At 36.2% G+C, this 18645-nt stretch overlaps 1 pseudogene; it reads right to left on the reverse strand.

Moving 5' to 3' along the window:
• Positions 1-528: 528 nt before the first annotated feature.
• Positions 529-1354, reverse strand: LOC146999789 (Y-linked testis-specific protein 1-like; annotated as a pseudogene).
• Between the last annotated feature and the right edge of the window lie 17291 nt (positions 1355-18645).

Consider the following 18645-nt stretch of genomic DNA (forward strand, 5'->3'; position numbering starts at 1 on the left):
TATAAGAAAAGATAAAAATCTTAAAAAGGGAGACAAGTTTCACTAGACTTCATTATTCAAATGAAACCTGAAATTCTCTGATTGCTGAGTCTGTTTGGATCATTTTTATGGGTTACACTTTATGTTCTAAGGCCAAATTCCTTTTATGTGTCACTCTTTCACCAACTTTGTTTCTTCCTCAGACATCATACCAGAGATTCTACTGATGTTATATCCTTCACCCCTACTTAATAAACATCCTTCTTTTGCTTCGATCCCTGCTCCACCACATCCCATCTCCAATTCCAGTCCTCCATACAGAGCAGAGATGCTAAGTCCTTTTAATTTTACCATGTGTGATATCAGATGTATGTACTGTTCTTCCACCATAGCCCATCTCTTCCAACAATGTCTTCACTCACAGCATGTCATGTCACACATTTTAAATTTTAGAGCAAAACAAATTTTATTGGCAATCATACTGGGTTTGTCAAAGAGAGATAGCCAACACAGGAAAACAAACATTTTTTTTTTTCCAATTCTACAAGCTTATGGGCCTGTACTTTTGTGATTTTTTTTCACCTTAAGGAGTCTTGACACCAGATTATAGACATTGATGTGGAGATCACCATGAAACTTGATAAAGTACACAGAAGGATTGGCAAGAATTTGGTAAACAACCTTTCCAAGATTTTTGGAACCGTCCTCTCTGGTGTACTGCACCCATTTACCTATTAAGAAGTCACTGTTATCATGTGATGTCACCTCAGCATGAGGAGTCTCTGGAATGATGTCAAGGTTACCTTCACTGTAGTCAAATAGGAGCTGATAAATGTAGAGGACCGGATCCTTCTTGTAGCTAATGTAAAACCAGTCCTTTATGACTGGCACCTGGGCTTGCACCAACCCATTCCACTTTTCCTCAGAGCCATGCTTTCTCTCAAATTTGTGTTGCACCCCTCTGCCAACCAGGCTTCTGGTGAAGTGGGCATCCCTTATCTGAGGAAATACTATATAATGAGGCAAGACCTTAAGATTTAAAATCCTCTCAACACTGTTGAGCTTCTGTCCATAGACGCTGTCAATACCATCATACTTCACCAAATAAAGACAAGGGTTTGTTGGCAGTTGACCTAGAAATATGGCCTTCCAATGGGTGACAGGTTCATTACCTTCCTTCCAACTGTGAGAAATTCTGCAGCCGACAATATTTCTCAGGGCCTGGGATGAAGGCATCCTCCTCTCTTCTTTTTGAAGGATGTCATGCTCAGCCCCTTCAGAGGTTTGTCTTCTAAATGGCTGTAGAACTGGTGTATTAAGCCACAGCAACCCTGGTGCACTGTCTTGTGACTATCATTCTTTGTTCAATCATCATACTTGGCCATTGTCTGTGTTTGAAGATCTTGCCTGTTTAAACCAGAAACAAAGCTGTTGCCTCTGTCATAAATATGAGATCCTAAAGGGCAATGGGTGTGGGGTGGGAGAGAATGCTGGACCAAGGCTCTTCTTTAAGAGAACTTCTGCAGAGGTGAAGAAGGCTATGCTAAACAGGTGTGTGCTTCTAATGTCAATTTTATCAAAATAAGGAGTTAATAAGACAGCCATTATGATGCATGCATTTATTTCCAGCACTCAGGAGGCAGGGTCTGGAATTTTTCTGAATTAGAGACCAACCTGGTCTACTGAAAGACTCCACGACTCCCAAAGGGAGACACTCACTCAAGCCTCGGGACAGCAGCGCACCCAAGAAGACACTGAGACCGAACTTAAGATGTAGAGAGTAAGATTTAATATAGCAATGACAAGAAAGCACATAAAAAGCACATATACCAGAGGCTCTGGGGTCGAAACTCATACACCCAGCATGGTGCAGAGGAGATTCGACGACCAGCCCAAATTTTCACAGGCTTTTATAAGAAAAGGGCAAGGGGGGAACAGGGTGGAGAAAGTACAAATGTGCGTCACTAAGGGGTTCTGCCAAAGGTTATTCCCAGGGACTTTCCAAGGGGCTTTTCGTAACCAAGGGGTCGTGTCCTATATTTTGGCAATATACTTGATCTATTGGAACATTCTGGGGTAGTACCAGGAGGCCCCTATCTCAAAAATGTTCTTGGAACAGTCCTCAGTTAGGAGGGGTAGGACTAGGTTTGTTCCAAGAGACCCTTATCTAAAAAATGTTCCTGGAACAGTTCTTAGTTGGGAGGGGATACTCTGGGGTAAAAAGTTCAGGAGTGCTCCGGGAACAGTCTCTGGATGGGAGGGGTAAGAGAGTTCAGGAAAAGTTCAGTTTTTCCTCTTTCATTCCCCCCTTCTTCTAGTGAGTAATTCTAATCTTAGTATTTTAGACACTGCATTTACTCTATTTTAACATGGGAACAAAAACAAAATAAGAAGCATTAGTAAACAGAACTAGGCAGGGGCCCTTTTAGCGAGGCTTGAGGGTCTGGGCATGATGTAGGTGCACGTAGATCAGATCTCTGGCTGGAACTGGTGAGATGTCCTTGGGGTACCCAGCTCGTTCACTGTCTCGACTGTTGGGATCCCTGGCGCGATGTCATATGCGTACTTAGTCCGATCCTTTCCAGTTGTGACCAGACCACCTGCAAGCCTTTTAACTTAGCATACAGATCATTATTATAACAACATAGGTTTAAACACATCATTTGAGACTATGATGGGCATAGGAGTCTCATAAAGGATCTTAAAAAGAGTAAAACTGAATCAAGAGGGAGTATTTCTAGTACGTTTAAATAGGGCATAAGGAAGGAACACCAAGTCTGTGCCAGTCTCCACGATTAATTTTGTCAAGGTCTGTCTTAGAGTTTTAAACTAATTTTTTATCTGTCCTGAGCTCTGAGGTCTGTAATTTTTATTTGACCTCTAAATACCTGGCCACACCCTGACTTACCTGGGCAACAGGATTATTGTTCTTTGGGATGCCTGTTTGGCGGTTAGATCTGCCATCTGATTTTTTTTTTTTCACAGCATCTTAGGTCTTTTCTGCAGATGTCAACAGCTTTCTTTGTCTGTATATTGTTTCATACAGTGGCAAAAGCATACCTGCTGTCAGTGTAGACTTTTCTTTTGTCATTTATAAAGCTTGTATCAAAACCACAAATTCAGCTTTCTGGGCTGAAGTCTCTTTAGGGAGGCTGCTGGCCTAGATCACTTGCTTTTTGTCCACCGCTGCACTGCTGTCCCCACCTTCCGCTTACCTTTAACCATGAGGCTACTGCCATCCGTGTACCAGTTCAAACGTTCAGGCCAAGGCTGATTTGATCTTTACCTGCCGAGGTAAGTAGCCCCCTCTGTTGGTAGATGGCCCCATGGATATGAGCTGCTTTCCATCTACTACTGCCGCTCCTGTGACAAAGCTGCTGCCATCTGTGTACCAGGCAGGCACACCTGGCCAAGGCTGATCAGTCAGATCCCTCCTTGTTCCAGTTTTTTCAGCCAGGACATCAGCACATTGATATACAGGAGTGGAGTCATCCGCCAAGGAGCAGCAAACTCTGGTAGTGGGTCATCCGGGCATTAGTCATCCACCGGTCAGGGGGCTGACGTACAATACTCTCCAGAGCATGGGGGGCGATTACAGTCACATGCTGACCCAGAGTAAGCTTGTCAGCGTCTTTAACAAGCAGGGCTACTGCATAGGGTAAAAGGCTTAGTCAAATCTGGCAAAGCCAGAGCGGGGGCTGCAAGCAGGGCTGCCTTTATGCTGTCAAAGGCTTTTTGGTGTTCCTCAGTCCAGGTGAATGGGACTTTTTCTTTAGTAAGTGAATATAGAGGGGCCGCCAGTGTCGCGAACCCTGGTATCCAGAGTCTGCAAAAGCCCGCCGTCCCCAGAAACTCACGTACTGGGGAAACTCACGTAATTGGCGCGGGGTGGTGGGGGTTGGGATCAGCATCACAGTCTTTTTTCTGGCCTCGGTGAGCCACCGCTTTTCTTCCCGGAGGGTGTACCCTAGGTAGGTCACCTCGGTGCGATATAACTGAGCTTTCTTGGCTGATACCCGGTACCCCAACTCACCCAGTTCATTCAGGAGCTTCTAGGAGGGCCAGAATTTCTTCTTTGTTTGTAATGTCTCTGCCTTCAGCCAACCGCATGGCTTGGGTTAGTGCCAGGGGTTCAGCCTTCTTAGCCGAAGTTCCTTCTGCCAGAATGTCAGAGCAGTGATGAGTAGGTGAAGACTCAGCAGGTTAGCAGGGGAAGCGAAGGTCACTTGTTCTGTCAACAAAAAGCTCTGATAATGTGTCCATCAGTCAGGGGAACAATTGGATCATGTGCCAAGTTTTGTCTCAGAGTCAATTTATCTGCGTCCTTGACCAGAAGCCACTATGTGCAGACAAGCAGGCCATTTCTCAGTCACCAGGTTTAATTTTTACAAGTATGCCACTGGTCTTTTCTAGGGTCCCAATTTTTGAGTAAGAACCTCTTTGGCAATACCTTTATTCTCAGTCACATCTAGGAGTCCCAAAGTTGGGGACAACATTAGGGCAGTCTCAATAGCATCTAAGGCCATCCAAGGTTGTTCTTTATTTCCTATACGAAGGGCTGTTTATCTTTTTAATTCAGCAAAACCTGGAATCCACAGTTTGCAAAGGCCCACAGTGTCCAGGAACCTTTTAAACTTGCTTTGCATTGGTCAGTGGAGGAATATGAAACACAGTCTCTTCTTTTTGTTAGGACAGTCTCTCACCCAGTGCTCTTCTTTAACAATAAACACTTTGATTTTTAGCCAAAAGCTTTTTTTTGTTGCCAGGTACTAAGTTTTCTAGTTTCCCTGACTTTTGTGGCCATCATTTTATTTCTCTTATCTTTATTTAAAAAATTTTCTGGCTCCCTATTTTTTTTACAGATCACTTCTAAGTGCTAGTATTATTAGCAAGTGTCACTTTGCTAGGTTCTAGTCTTTGTCATTTATTTCTCTTTGCTCCTGTTTTTTAACTGTAATGGAGATCTCATATAATGTCTCTCTCTATATATATCTATCTATCTATCTATCTATTTTTTTCTTCCTTGTCTTTGCTTACTTTGAATGTTATCTAATTATTATATTTATATTCTGTCACTTAACTTTTTTCATAGTTCGACTACCCTGGTTTATCTTTCTGTCTTACAGCACATCTCTGATTCTGACTCTGGTCTCTGTCTTCTTCAGCCTCATTTTATTGGTTCCTCTTTTAAATATTTCTCATTTAGAGTATCTCTTCTCACTGTTAACTTATCTTTTCTGAGTCTGCTGAAGCTTTGCTCTCAGCTCTTTTTGCAGACCTCTATCCTTTTCTTAACCTCTATAACTTTTTATTACCTAGGTCAGATTGTTGGGGCACTTTCTAGTCCCACAGAGACGAGACCTTTATCAGAGCCTGGCAGTTAGACTCGCAGGTGTTCCTTACCTTGGACAGAAGAAGCCCCAAGTGAGTGGTCTCCCTCACCAGAGCTTAGAACAGATTCACTGCCAGCAGCTCAGGGCGGTGCCTGAGAAGAGAAAACACACGGGGCAGAGAAAGGAGTGCAGCTCTCACATTTGGCTGCACCAGACCACTGATATTTTAAAATGAACGCAATTTTTTTCTGTTCATAAGAGACAGGATACAGGGGACAGGGGAGTGAGAAGCAACCAGGGAACCTTGTGGCGACCCGCTGAATTTAAGCATATTAGTCAGCGGAGGGAAAGAAACTAACCAGGATTTTCTCAGTAACGGCGAATGAACAGGGAGGAGCTAAGTGCCGAATCTCCGCCGCGCGCGCCTCGGCGCGGGAATGTGGCGTAAACTCCTGGGAGTGGCAGAGGCAGCAATTTAACTATTTAACTACTTGATAGACACCCGGTGCTCTCTGCACTGTCTTCCCGCATAGCTTGAGCCCTTGGAGGCGGCGGCGGGCCAGGGGCCCGCCACCCCGCACACAGGCATCCACGGAGCTCTTTTGGCCGGAGGCAACGGCGGCCTCCCGAGCTTAGGAAACGCAAGGCGCCTGCGCGGCAGGGCGGGGGACGACGACTACACTTTTCGGTGTGCCCCGCGGGCGGGCGCGCAGACACAAGGGAGTGCGGGCAGACTCCAGGGGGAAAGCCAAAGGAGGGACGGCGGCCGCAGTCGGCCCCTCCCCAGCTGTGGCAGGCTTCACGGCCACTCTAGTACGCCAGGCGGGACGGCAGGCCGCCGCACTCGCCACCAGCATTTTACAACTCGCTCGCGGGGCACAGACAGCCTCTGCTGCTGCTGTGTCAGCCCGGAGCTCACCAGCAGAGTGCGGACCGTGCGCCGCCTTTGTCCGCGGTGGCAGCTGGCCCCGCAGTAAGGCCGGCCGGCGCTGCCCGCCCGCTGCGAGCTGCCGGCACTGCCTCGCCGAGAGCGGTGGGCAGGACCGGCCTGGTGTTTTTTTTTCTTTTTAGTATTTTTTTAGTTCCTAAATGGGTCAGATGGTGTATGTTAGCTATGTAATCTCACCCCTCTTCTTCTGTGAGGGTTCTTTTATTTCCTCAGCAGTGGGCTGTTGGGTTCTCATCACCAGAGTCATTGGCCCTTGGGCTGCTTTTTTAGCTTCTTGGTCTGCCATTTGATTTCCTTTTTCAACGGGCCCAGTTCCTTTCTGGTGTCCTGGGCAATGGATAATTTCCATCCAACGGGGCAAATGAACAGCTTCTAATAAGCTGAGAATTTCTTCTTTATTTTTGATGTCTTTGCCGGCAGACATCAGCAGTCCACAGTGTCGGTATATTGCTCCGTGACCATGAGTCTTGGCAAAAGCATGCCAGCTGTTGGTATAGACATTAAGAGTCCTTCCTTCTGCCAGCCTTAAGGCTTGAATTAGTGCAATTAGTTCCCCTTTTTGAGCTGATGTACCCTCCGGCAGGCTGCTGGCCAATATGACAGACTTTCCATCCACTACTGCTGCCCCAGCCTTCTGCTTACCTTCTACCACAAAGCTGCTTCTGTCCGTGAACCAAGTCATCGCCCCTGGCCAAGGTTGGTCTGTGAGGTCTGGCCAGATTCCAGTCTCTTCTGCAATTATTTCTTCACACTTATGTGCAGGGGTCTCGTCAGCCTCAGGTAGTAAGGAGGCAGTGTTGAGAATGGCTGGGGGTGCGAAACTTACTCGCTCTGTTAGCAATAGGCTCTGGTAAAGCGTCATTCGGGCGTTGGTCATCCAGCGATCCGGTGGTTGTCTGACGATGCTCTCAAGAGAGTGTGGGGCCACTATGGTAACATTCTGGCCCATAGTCAGTTTGTCAGCATCTCTTAATAGCACAGCCGTGGCTGCTATCGCTCACAGGCAGGAGGGCCATCCACTGGCCACAGAGTCCAGTTTCTTTGATAAGTAGGCTACCAGGCACTTCCATGGTTCCAAAACCCGGTTAAGGACTCCCCTTGCCACTCCATTACTTTCATCAATATATAGGGTGAAAGGTTTGTTTAAACCTGGCAGGGCCAATGCCGGAGCCTGCTGCAGTGCATTTTTGAGAGTTTCAAAGGCTAGCTGATGTTCTCTGGTCCAGGTGAATTCCCCTTTCTCTTTGGTTAGTGGATACAAGGGAGCTGCCAGTGAGGCAAATCTGGAATCCAGAGTCTGCAAAACCCGGCAGTCCCCAGGAACTCTCTTTCCTGGCGAGCAGTGGTCTGTCTGTCTGTCTGTCTGTCTGTCTGTCTGTCTGTCTATCTATCTATCTATCTATCTATCTATCTATCTATCTATCTATCTATCTATGTAATTCTGTCTTTCTTTTTCCATGTTTCTGTCTCTCCTTCTTTCTCAATTTCCTTCTATCTTTAAATCCTTCTTTCTTACTTTTTTTTTTTTTAATTTGTGTGTGATTTTGGTGAGTGTGTTTCTCTGTGTATACCCTGGCAGTCATGGAAATCACTCTGAACACCAGGGTGGCCTGGTTCTTAATAAACAAAGAAAAACAAAAAAACAAAAAAAAAAAAACCACTATACATATACTAAAACACAACGCCTAAAATCTCTAAAATGCTGTTCTAAAAAAAACAATATATGTGTATGTGTAGGTGTAGGTGTATGTATATTTACATTTATATGATTTTTTAAAGCTTTGAGGTTTTCTTTGTATGCTTTTAATGTTTTTACGGTATTTTTAGTTTTTTTTCAAAGGATTTTTTATTTATTTTTTTTTTTAAGTTTTTAAGTTTTTGTTTATTTGTTTGTTTTTTAATGGTTTCAGATTCTATTTTCGTTTTAGAGTTTTAGGGTTTTTAGGTTCTTTGAGTTTTTTTTTTTTAACAATACATTTAAGGTTTTTTTTTTTTTTTAGGGATTTAGGATTGTTTTTAGGTTTTCAAGATTTCATTTAGAATTTTAAGGTTTTGTAGGTTTTTTTTTTTTTTTAAATAGGAATTTAGGGTTTTTCTAGAATTTCAAGGTTTTGATGTATTTTTAGGGTTTTTTTGTTTTTGTTTTTAGTTTAGGATTTTTATGGTTTTAGGAATTCTGGCACAATCTTTTTAGAGTTCTTGATTTTTTCAGAGTTGATTTTTTTGTTGTTTTTTAGTGTTTTAAGGGTTTTTTTTAGTTTTTTATAAAGGATTTTAGGGTGTTTTAGTAATTTAGGATTCTTTTATGTTTTTTTCTAAGATTTTTTTTTTTTTAGGTTTTTGTTTTTAGATTTTTGAGCTTTAGTTTTACAGCTTTTTAGGCTTCTAGAAGGATCTTTTTTTAACATTATATGGTTTTTTAGGGTAAGGGTTTTTCATGTCTTTTTGGGTTCTAGAGATTTTTTATTATTATTTTAGGTTGTTTAAAGGTTTTTTAAAAATTAGAATTTTTGAGGGTTTTTTTACGTTTTTAAAAAGGTTTTATTAAGGATTTTATTTTTATTTCATTTTATGCTTTATTTTATTTTATTAAGAATTCTTTCCTGTAAAAGATGATTTTAGGATTTTTCTCAGTGTTTTGGGCAATTTTATAATGCCATAGGTTTTTTTTTTATGGTTTTATACTTTTGGGGGTCTTTTTAGGGTTCTTGAGTTTTTGTTGAATTTTAGGGCAATTTTTAGTGTTTTAGAATTTTTGGGGTCTTATTAGAGTTCTTGCTTTTTTTTTTTTTTTAATTGTAGTTTTTGTTTTTAAAAGTGTTTATTAAGTATTTTAGGGTCGGCGGGCAGTGATGGCCCTTGCATTTAATCCCAGCACTGGGGAGGCAGAAACAGGAGGATTTCTGAGTTTGAAGCCAGCCTGGTCTTGAGAGTGAGTTCCAAGAATCCTAGAGCTACAAAAAAAAAAAAAAAAAAAAAAAAAAAAAAACCGTCTTAAAATACCAAAAAAAAAAAAAAAAAAAGTAATTTAGGATTTTTTGGGTTTTTTTTGGTTTTTTGTTTTGCTTTGTTTTATTTCTATTCTTTTTGTTTTTGTTTTTAGCTTTTTAGGGATCATTTAGTGTTTGTTTAAAGAACCTAAGGTTTTTCTGGGTTTTCTTTTTTTTTTTTTTTTTTTTTTCGTTTTAGGTTAATTTTAGGGTTTTTTAAGTATTTTAGATATTTTGCGGTTGTGGGGGTGATTTTTTAAGGTTTTAGGTTTTTTATGGTTTTAAAATATTTTGGCCATCAGTGGAAAGAGAGGCCCATTGGTCTTGCAAACTTAACATTCCTCAGTACAGTGGAACGCCAGGGCCAAGAAGTGGGAGTGGGTGGATAGGGGAGTGGCAGGGGGAGAGTATGTGAGATATTTGGTATAGCATGTGAAATGTGAATGAAGAAAATTCCTAATTTAAAAAAAAGGATTAATAACTATTAGCCACAAAAAAAAAAAAAAAAAAAATGGGGTCTTTTTGTGTTTTAGGGCCTTAGGTTTTTTTGAGGTTCAATTATATGTCTTTTTTCTTTTTTCTTTTTTTTGAAGTTTCTTCATTTCTTCTACATTTTTAAGGTATTTTAGGGTTCTTTAGTGTTTTTAAATGATTTTAGGAATGTTTTAGGTTTTATTATTATTATTTTTTAAACTATTTATTTTTTTGTTGTTGTTGTTTTTTGCTGATGTTTTTTGTTTTTTTAGGGTTTCTGGTTATTTGTAGGGTCTTTTGGTGTTTTAGAATTTTGGGATATTTTGCTGGGGTTTTAGTTTCTTTTAGTTTCTTTTTTTATAATTTTATAGTTTTTTCTTAAAGGGTTTTTGTTGATTTTTTAAAAACATCAACGTTTTCTTTTTTAGGTTTTAAGGGTCTTTTCAGGTTTTTTTTAAAGGTCTTTCTTAATTTTTTTTTTAAAGTCTTTAGGGATTTTTTTAATGGTTTCAGGACCTTTTTTAAGGCTTTATGGGTTTTTTTGGTCTTTTTCTTTAGGATTTTTGAGTATTTTTAAAGAATTTTGAGGGTTTTTTAAGGGGCTTATGGTACTTTTTTGGGTTTCATGTTCTTATTTAGGGTTTTAATATTTTTTTTTTTTACAAATATTTAGGGTTCTTATTGAGGGGAGTTCAGGGTTTGGGTATACCCAAGGATACACAGAGAAACCCAGTCTCAAAAAAAAAAAATATATGAATAAAGTAACGAAGAAAGAATGAAAAGAATTTTAGGGACATTTTTTGGCTTTTAGTGTATTTTCTTTAGAATTTTAGTTTTTTGTTGTGTTTTTTTTTTTTTTTTTTTTTTTTTTAAGGAATTGTAGGGTTTTTAGAAGAGATTTTGTTGTTTTGCTTGAATATTTTTTTTTTTAATTTTAGGGTTTTAATATTGGTGTTTCATTGTTTTATGGTTGCCAGGAAATGGTGGCAGAGTGACTTCCAGGACAGCCAGGGATAAACAGAGAAACCCAGTCTCATAAAGGAAAAAACGAAAAAAAAAAAAAAAGAAGAAGAAGAAAGAAAGAAAGAAAAGAGTTTCAGTGTAATTTTTTTAAGATGAGTGTTTTAGAGTTTGTTTTTTATTTTGTTGTTGTTGTTTTTTGTTTTGATTTCACTGTTTTCGTGTATATTTAGTGTTTTTTCTGTTTTTTTTTTTTTTTTTTCTTTTAATGGATTTTAAAGTGTTTTGGGTTTGGGATTTTTTTTTCGTCTTTAGGGGTTCCTTTTTATGGTTTTACAAAAATTTTTTAGTTTTTTTTGTTTTGTTTTGTTTTGTTTTGTTTTTATTTTTCTTTTTGTTTTTTTGTTTTTGTCTTTGATAAATTTTTTTGAAAATTTTAGAGTTGTATTTTGCAGTTTATGAGTTTTACTCTTGCCAGACAGTGGAGACAAATGCCTTTAATCCCACACTTGAGAGGCAGAGGTAGTGGATTTCTGAATTTGAGGTCAGTCTGGTATACAAAGTGAGTTCCAGGACAGCCACAATGAAACACTGTCTCAAAAAAACAAACAAACAAACAAAAAAAAAAAAGTAAAGAAAAAAGAAAAAAGAAAAAAAATAGTTGTATGGTTATTTTTGGGTTCATGTTTTTTTAGAATTTCAGGTTTTTTTTAATGGTTTTGTGAGGTTTTTAGAAGAATGTTTTTGAGGTACATTGGTATTCAGGGTTTTAGTACATTTTTAGAGTTTATTCTATATTTTTAAAAGGATGTTAGGGACTTTCTTTTAGTGATTTTTGGTTCTTAATAGGTTTAAGTGATTTTTTTTTTTTTTTAGCATTTTACTGTTTTATATAGGGTTTGTGTGTGTGTTCTTGAGTTTTGTTTTATTTTTATAATTTTAGGTTTGTATCTTTTGAGTTTAAGAGCTTTAGTGTTGCCAGCCAGTTTTTTTTGTTTGTTTGTTTGTTTGATTGTTTTTTGTTTGTTTGTTTTTTTGTTTTAGTGAATTGTGGTTTTATTTAGGCTTTATTTATTTATTTATTTATTTATTTATTTATTTATTTATTTATTATTTTTGCATTTTACTGGTCTTCTTAGGGTTTTTTTGTTGTTGTTGTTGTTGTGGTGGAGGTTGTGCTTGTTCTTCTTCCATTTTTAATTTTATAGTTTTAAATTTGGAGTTTAAAAGTTTTAGAGTTGCCAGGCAGTGGTAGCCCATGCCTTAAATCCCAATACTTGGGAGGCGGAGGCGGGTGGATTTCCGAGTTTGAGGCCACCCTCGTCTACAGAGGCAGTTCCAGGACAGGTAGGGATACAAAGAGAAACCCAGTCACGGAAAAAAAAAAGTAATAAATAAAGAAATAAGAAAGAAAGAAATAAGAAAGAAAGGAAGAAAGAAAGAAAGAAAGAAAGAAAGAAAGAAAGAAAGAAAGAAAGAAAGAAAACAAAGAAAAAAAGAAGAAAGACAGAAAGAAAAGTACTTTTTGGTTATTTTTGGCTTATTGTGTGGTTCTTATTTTTTTTTAATATTACATTTTTTTAGGTGTTTATAGGGTTTTAGAAGAGTATTTTAGAATATTGTTTGATTTTAAGTATTATAGTGTATGTTTAGAGGTTTTTCTATAATTTTTAAAGGACTTTAGGGTGTTTTAGTGATATCTGGTTCTTACAAGGTTTAAGGGACTTATTTCTTAGCACTTTACTGTTTTATTTAGTTTTTGTGTGTGTGTTCTTGAGTTTTTCTTTTTAATTTGAGGGTTGTATATTGTGAGTTTAAGAGTTTTAGTGTTGCCAGCCACTTTATTTAGAATTTTTAAAATTTAGGGTTTTTATTTAGGGTTTGAAGGATTTTTAGAAGAGTGTTTTAGAGGATTTTTTTGGTTGTCAGGCTTTTAGAATATTTTTTAGTGTTTTTCCTCATTTTCTAAGGATTTTAATGTATTTTAGGTTTGGGGGTTGAATTTAGGCTTTATTTTATTTATTTATTGTTTAGCATTTTACTCTATTTCTTAGGGGTATTTTGCTGTTGTTGTTGTTGTTGTCCTCGATTTTTTTTTAATTAGGGTTTTATATTTGCGGATTGTTTTACGGTTGCCAGACAGTGGTGGCACATGCTTTATATCCCACCAATTAGGAGGCAGATGTAGGTGGACTTTGGAGTTCAAGGCCAGCATAGTATACAAAGGGAGCTCCCGGACAGCCAGAGGTACATAGCTAAACACAGTTTCCCAAAACTCAAAAACAGAAAAACTCAAAAAAAAATTTTTTAGGGTCTTTTTGTGGTTCTTGTGTATTTTTTTTTCTTTTTTAGAATGTTAGTGTTTTTCTTAAGGTTATTTGGAAGAGTGTTTTAGAGTTTTGATGTTTTTTGTTTTTGTTTTTGTTTTGTTTCATGTCTTTCAGGATTCTAGTGTATTTTTTTTGTTTGTTTGTTTTTCTTTCTTTTTTTTTAATATTTTAGAGTGTTTTAGGTTTTTGTTTTTTTTTTAAAGCTCTACAGGTTTTTTTTTTTTAGGGTTTTTTTGGCCTTTTTTTTTTGGTAGTTTTGTTTCGATTTTTGTATTTTTTTTATTTTTAGTGTTTATGAGTATTATTATTTTTTTAATACAAGGTTTTATTTTTGGATTTTAAGACTTAATTTTCGGTTCAGGTGGTGGCCCTTGCCTAGATTCTCATCAACTGGGAGGCAGAAGTAGTGGAATTCTTAGTGCATGACAGCCTGGTCTAAAGAGGGAGCTCTAGGACATCCAGAGATACACAGAGAAACCCAGTCTCCAAAAATTTAATAAATAAAAATAAAAATAAAAATAAATATAAAAATAAAGAAAGGAAGGAAGGAAGGAAGGAAGGAAGGAAAGAAGGAAGAAAGGAAGGAAGGAAGAAAAAAATAAGAAAGAAAGAAAGAAAGAAAGAAAGAAAGAAAGAAAGAAAGAAAGAAAGAAAGAAAGAAAGAAAGAAAGGAAGGAAGAAAGGAAGGAAGAAAGAAAGAAAAGAAAAAAAATACTTAAAGGACATTTTGTCCTTTCTGGTTTTTTTTTTTTTCTTTTTTTTTCTTATTTTTAGAATTTCAGTTTTGTTTCTTTTTTTTTTTTTTTTGTAAAGGGTTTTGTAGGGTGTTTTATAACAGTATCTTATAGGGTTTTTTTTTTTTTTTGAGTATTTTAGTATATTATTAGTGATTTTTCTGATTTTTTACAAAGTTTTTTAGGGTGTTTCAGTGTTTTGGGTTTTTGCTTTTTTTCTAGGGTTCTATCTTTCATTTTTAGGGGTTTTTGTTTTGTTTTTATAGAGTTTTAAGATATTATTATTTTTTTACTTTTAAGGTTTTATTGATGGAATTAATAGTTTTAGGGTAGGCAGGAAGTGGTGGCCCATGCCTTAAATCCCAGCACTTTGAGAGGAAGAAGTATTGGCTTTCTTAGTTCAAGGCCAGCCTGGTTTACAGAGGCAGGTCCAATATAGGAAGGGATACACATACAAACCCAGTCTCCAAAATCTGAAAAAAAATAAGAAAAAAATAAAGAAAGAAAGAAAGAAAGAAGGAAGGAAGGAAGGAAGGAAGGAAGGAAGGAAGGAAGGAAGGAAGGAAGGAAGGAAGGAAAGAAGGATGGAAGGAAAGAAAGAAAGAAAGAAAGAAAGAAAGAAAAAAAGAAAGAAAGAAAGAAAGAAAGAAAGAAAGAAAGAAAGAAAGAAAGAAAGAAAGAAAGAAAGAAAGAAAGAAAGAAAGAAAGAAAGAAAAGAGAAAAATAATTAATGGACATTTTTGCCTTTTTGTTTTTTTTTTTGTTGTTTGGTTTTTTTTTTTTAGAATTTTAGTGGTTTTTGTAAAGGGTTTTGTAGGTTTTTTTTATGAGTATCTTAGATGGTTTTTTTGTTTGTTTTTTTCTAATTTTAGTGTATTTTTAATGTTTTTTATGATTTATTTGTTAGTTTTTTAGGGTGCTTTAGGGTTTTGGGTTTTTTTTTTAAATTTTTGTTAGTGTTCTATCTTTTATTTTTAGGGATTTTTGTTTTGTTTTTATAGTTTTTGATTATTATTATTATTTTTTTTAATTTTAAGATTTTATTGTTGGATTTAAGTGTTTTAGGTTTGCCAGGCAGTGGTGGCCCATGCCTTAAATCACAGAACTTGAGAGGAAGAAGTACTGGATTTCTTAGGTCAAGGCCAGCATGGTTTACAGTGGCAGTTCCAGTAGAGCTAGGGATCCACAGAGAAACCTAGTCTCCAAAATTTCAAAAAAATAAATAAATAAATAAAATAAAAACAAAGTAGGAAAGAAACAAAGGAAGGAAGGAAGGAAGGAAGGAAGGAAGGAAGGAAGGAAGGAAGGAAGGAACCAAATTTCTTTATGCATATTTTGGGCTTCCTGTGTAATTTTTTTTTTAAAGAAATTTAGGGTTCTTTACAGCAGTTTCAGGATTTTATGAAGATTGTTTTAGAGGTTATTTTGGTTTTCTGTGTTTTAGTGTATGTTTAGTGATTTTTAAAAAAGATTTTAGAGTGTTTTTGTTTGTTTGTTTGTTTTTGGCTTTAGGGTTTTCTTTAGGCTTTTAGTATTTTTTTGAGTTTTTATGTGTATGTGTGTTGGAGTGTGTTAAGGTCGAAGGCAGCATGGTCTACAGAGTGAGTTCGAGGACAGCCAGAAGTACACAGAGAAACTCAGTCTCCAAAAACTTGAAAAAAAAAAAGAAGAAAAAAAAGAAATAAAAATAATAAGAATGAAGGAAAGAAGAAAGAAAGAAAGAAAGAGAGAATGGAAGACAGAAAGAAAGAAAGAAAGAAAGAAAGAAAGAAAGAAAGAAAGAAAGAAAGAAAACAGATTTAGTGAAATTTATGGCTCTGTATATTTTTGTAGAAATTTAGCGTCTTTTAAAAGGTTAATAGTGTGTTTGGAAGACTTGTAGAATGTTATTGTTATTTTTTATTGTTGCTTATTTTTTATATCCTAGGTTGTCCTGTTTTTTGGTTGTTTGTTTTTTGGATGAAGGGTTTTTGTTTAGAGTTTTCCTTCAATTATTTATTATTATTATTATTATTATTATTATTATTATTATTATTATTATTAATTATTGTATTTTTGAAGAAAAAATTATTTTTTTATTTTGGAGGTAAAGTGTTTTAGCTTTGCCAGTCAAGTGTGGTTCATGCCTTTATTCCCAGCCCTTGGGAGCAGAGGCAGGTGGATTTGTAAGGTCTAGGCAAGTCTGGTCTATAGAGTATGTTCCAGTATATCCAGGGCTATACAGAGAAAAAAAGTTTTGAAAAACAAAATAAATCAAACCAAAAAGTAGCTTAAGGGTCATTTTGGGGTTGATATATATCTATATAATTTCATAGTTTTTTTTTTTTTTTGTAAGGGGTTTGTAGCCTTTTTAGAAGAAGTTTTAGATTTATTTGATTTTAGACTTCTAGTGTAGGTTAAGTGTTTTGTTGTTGTTGGGTTTTATTTGGTTTTTTTTTTTTTTTTTTTTTTTTTGGTTTTTAAGTATTATAGTAAGTTTTAGAGTTTTGGTGTTTAATTTAGGCTTAATTATATATATATTTTTTTGCATTTTACTTTATTTTTTAGGTTTTTGTTTTGTTGTTTTTTTGTTTGTTTGTTTGTTTGTTTTAATTTTAAGGATTTATATTTGGTATTTAATTGTTTTATGGTTGCTAGGAAATTGTGGACCGTGCCTTCAATCTCAGCAATTGGGAGTCAGAGGTAGTAGATTTGTGAGTTTGAGGCCAGCCTGATCTAAAGAGGGAGCTCCAGGACAGGTAGGGATACACAGAGAAACCCAGTCATGAAAAACTCAGAAAACAAATGAAATAAAATAAAATGAAATAAAATGAGAAAAGAAAGAAAGAAAGAAAAAAGAAAGAAAGAAAGAAAGAAACATAGATGATAGATAGATAGATAGATAGATAGATAGATAGATAGATAGATAGATAGATAGATAGATAGATAGAAGGAAAAGGAAGGAAAGAAGGACGGAAAGAAATAAGGTAGGAAGAAAGGAAGGAAGGAAGTAATAAATTAAGAAAGAAAGATAGAAAGATAGATAGATAGATATGTAGATAGATGATAGATAGATAGATGATAGATGATAGATAGATGATAGATAGATAGATAGATAGATAGATAGATAGATAGATAGATAGATAGATAGAAAGATAGATAGATGGATGGATAGATAGATAGAAAGATAGATGGAAGGAAGGAAGGAAAAGGAAGGAAAGATGGAATGAAGTAAAGAAGGAAGGTAGAAATAAAGGAAGAAAGGAAGAATTGAAGGAAGAAAGAAAGAAAGAAAGAAAGAAAGAAAGAAAGAAAGAAAGGAAAGGAAAGAAGGAAGAAAGGAAGACAGAAAGAAAATTTAAAGGAAGGAATATAGGAAAGAAGGAAGGAAGGAAGGAAGGAAGGAAGGAAGGAAGGAAGGAAGGAAGGAAGGGAGGGAGGAAGGGAGGAAGGAAGGGAGGAAGGGAGGAAGGAAGGTAAGGAACGAAAGAAGGAAATAAAGAAGGAAAGAAAGAAGGAAAGAAAGAAAGAAAGAAAGAAAGAAAGAAAGAAAGAAAGAAAGAAAGAAAGGAAAGGAAAGAAGGAAGAAAGGAAGACAGAAAGAAATTTAAAGGAAGGAATATAGGAAAGAAGGAAGGAAGGAAGGAAGGAAGGAAGGAAGGAAGGAAGGAAGGAAGGAAGGGAGGAAGGGAGGAAGGAAGGGAGGAAGGGAGGAAGGAAGGTAAGGAACGAAAGAAGGAAATAAAGAAGGAAAGAAAGAAGGAAAGAAAGAAAGAAAGAAAGAAAGAAAGAAAGAAAGAAAGAAAGAAAGAAAGAAAGGAAGGAAGCAAGAAAGAAAGAAAGAAAGAAAGAAAGAAAGAAAGAAAGAAAGAAGGAAAGAAAGGAAGGAAGGAAGAAAGGAAGAAAGGAAGAAAGAAAGGAAGAAAGAAAGGAAGAAAGAAAGGAAGAAAGGAGAGAGTTTTAAGTTCATTTGTTTTTCCTCATTTTCTAAGGATTTTAATGTATTTTAGGTTTGGGGGTTGAATTTAGGCTTTATTTTATTTATTTATTGTTTAGCATTTTACTCTATTTCTTAGGGGGTATTTTGCTGTTGTTGTTGTTGTTGTCCTCGATTTTTTTTTAATTAGGGGTTTTATATTTGCGGATTGTTTTACGGTTGCCAGACAGTGGTGGCACATGCTTTATATCCCACCAATTAGGAGGCAGATGTAGGTGGACTTTGGAGTTCAAGGCCAGCATAGTATACAAAGGGAGCTCCCGGACAGCCAGAGGTACATAGCTAAACACAGTTTCCCAAAACTCAAAAACAGAAAAACTCAAAAAAAATTTTTTAGGGTCTTTTTGTGGTTCTTGTGTATTTTTTTTTCTTTTTAGAATGTTAGTGTTTTTCTTAAGGTTATTTGGAAGAGTGTTTTAGAGTTTTGATGTTTTTTGTTTTTGTTTTTGTTTTGTTTCATGTCTTTCAGGATTCTAGTGTATTTTTTTTGTTTGTTTGTTTTTCTTTCTTTTTTTTTAATATTTTAGAGTGTTTTAGGTTTTTGTTTTTTTTTTAAAGCTCTACAGGTTTTTTTTTTTTTAGGGTTTTTTTGGCCTTTTTTTTTTGGTAGTTTTGTTTCGATTTTTGTATTTTTTTTATTTTTAGTGTTTATGAGTATTATTATTTTTTTAATACAAGGTTTTATTTTTGGATTTTAAGACTTAATTTTCGGTTCAGGTGGTGGCCCTTGCCTAGATTCTCATCAACTGGGAGGCAGAAGTAGTGGAATTCTTAGTGCATGACAGCCTGGTCTAAAGAGGGAGCTCTAGGACATCCAGAGATACACAGAGAAACCCAGTCTCCAAAAATTTAATAAATAAAAATAAAAATAAAAATAAATATAAAAATAAAGAAAGGAAGGAAGGAAGGAAGGAAGGAAG

The sequence above is a fragment of the Mus caroli genome, unplaced genomic scaffold, assembly GCF_978045245.1.
Source record: "Mus caroli unplaced genomic scaffold, Mus_caroli_1 scaffold_39, whole genome shotgun sequence".
Taxonomy (NCBI): Eukaryota; Metazoa; Chordata; class Mammalia; order Rodentia; family Muridae; genus Mus; species Mus caroli.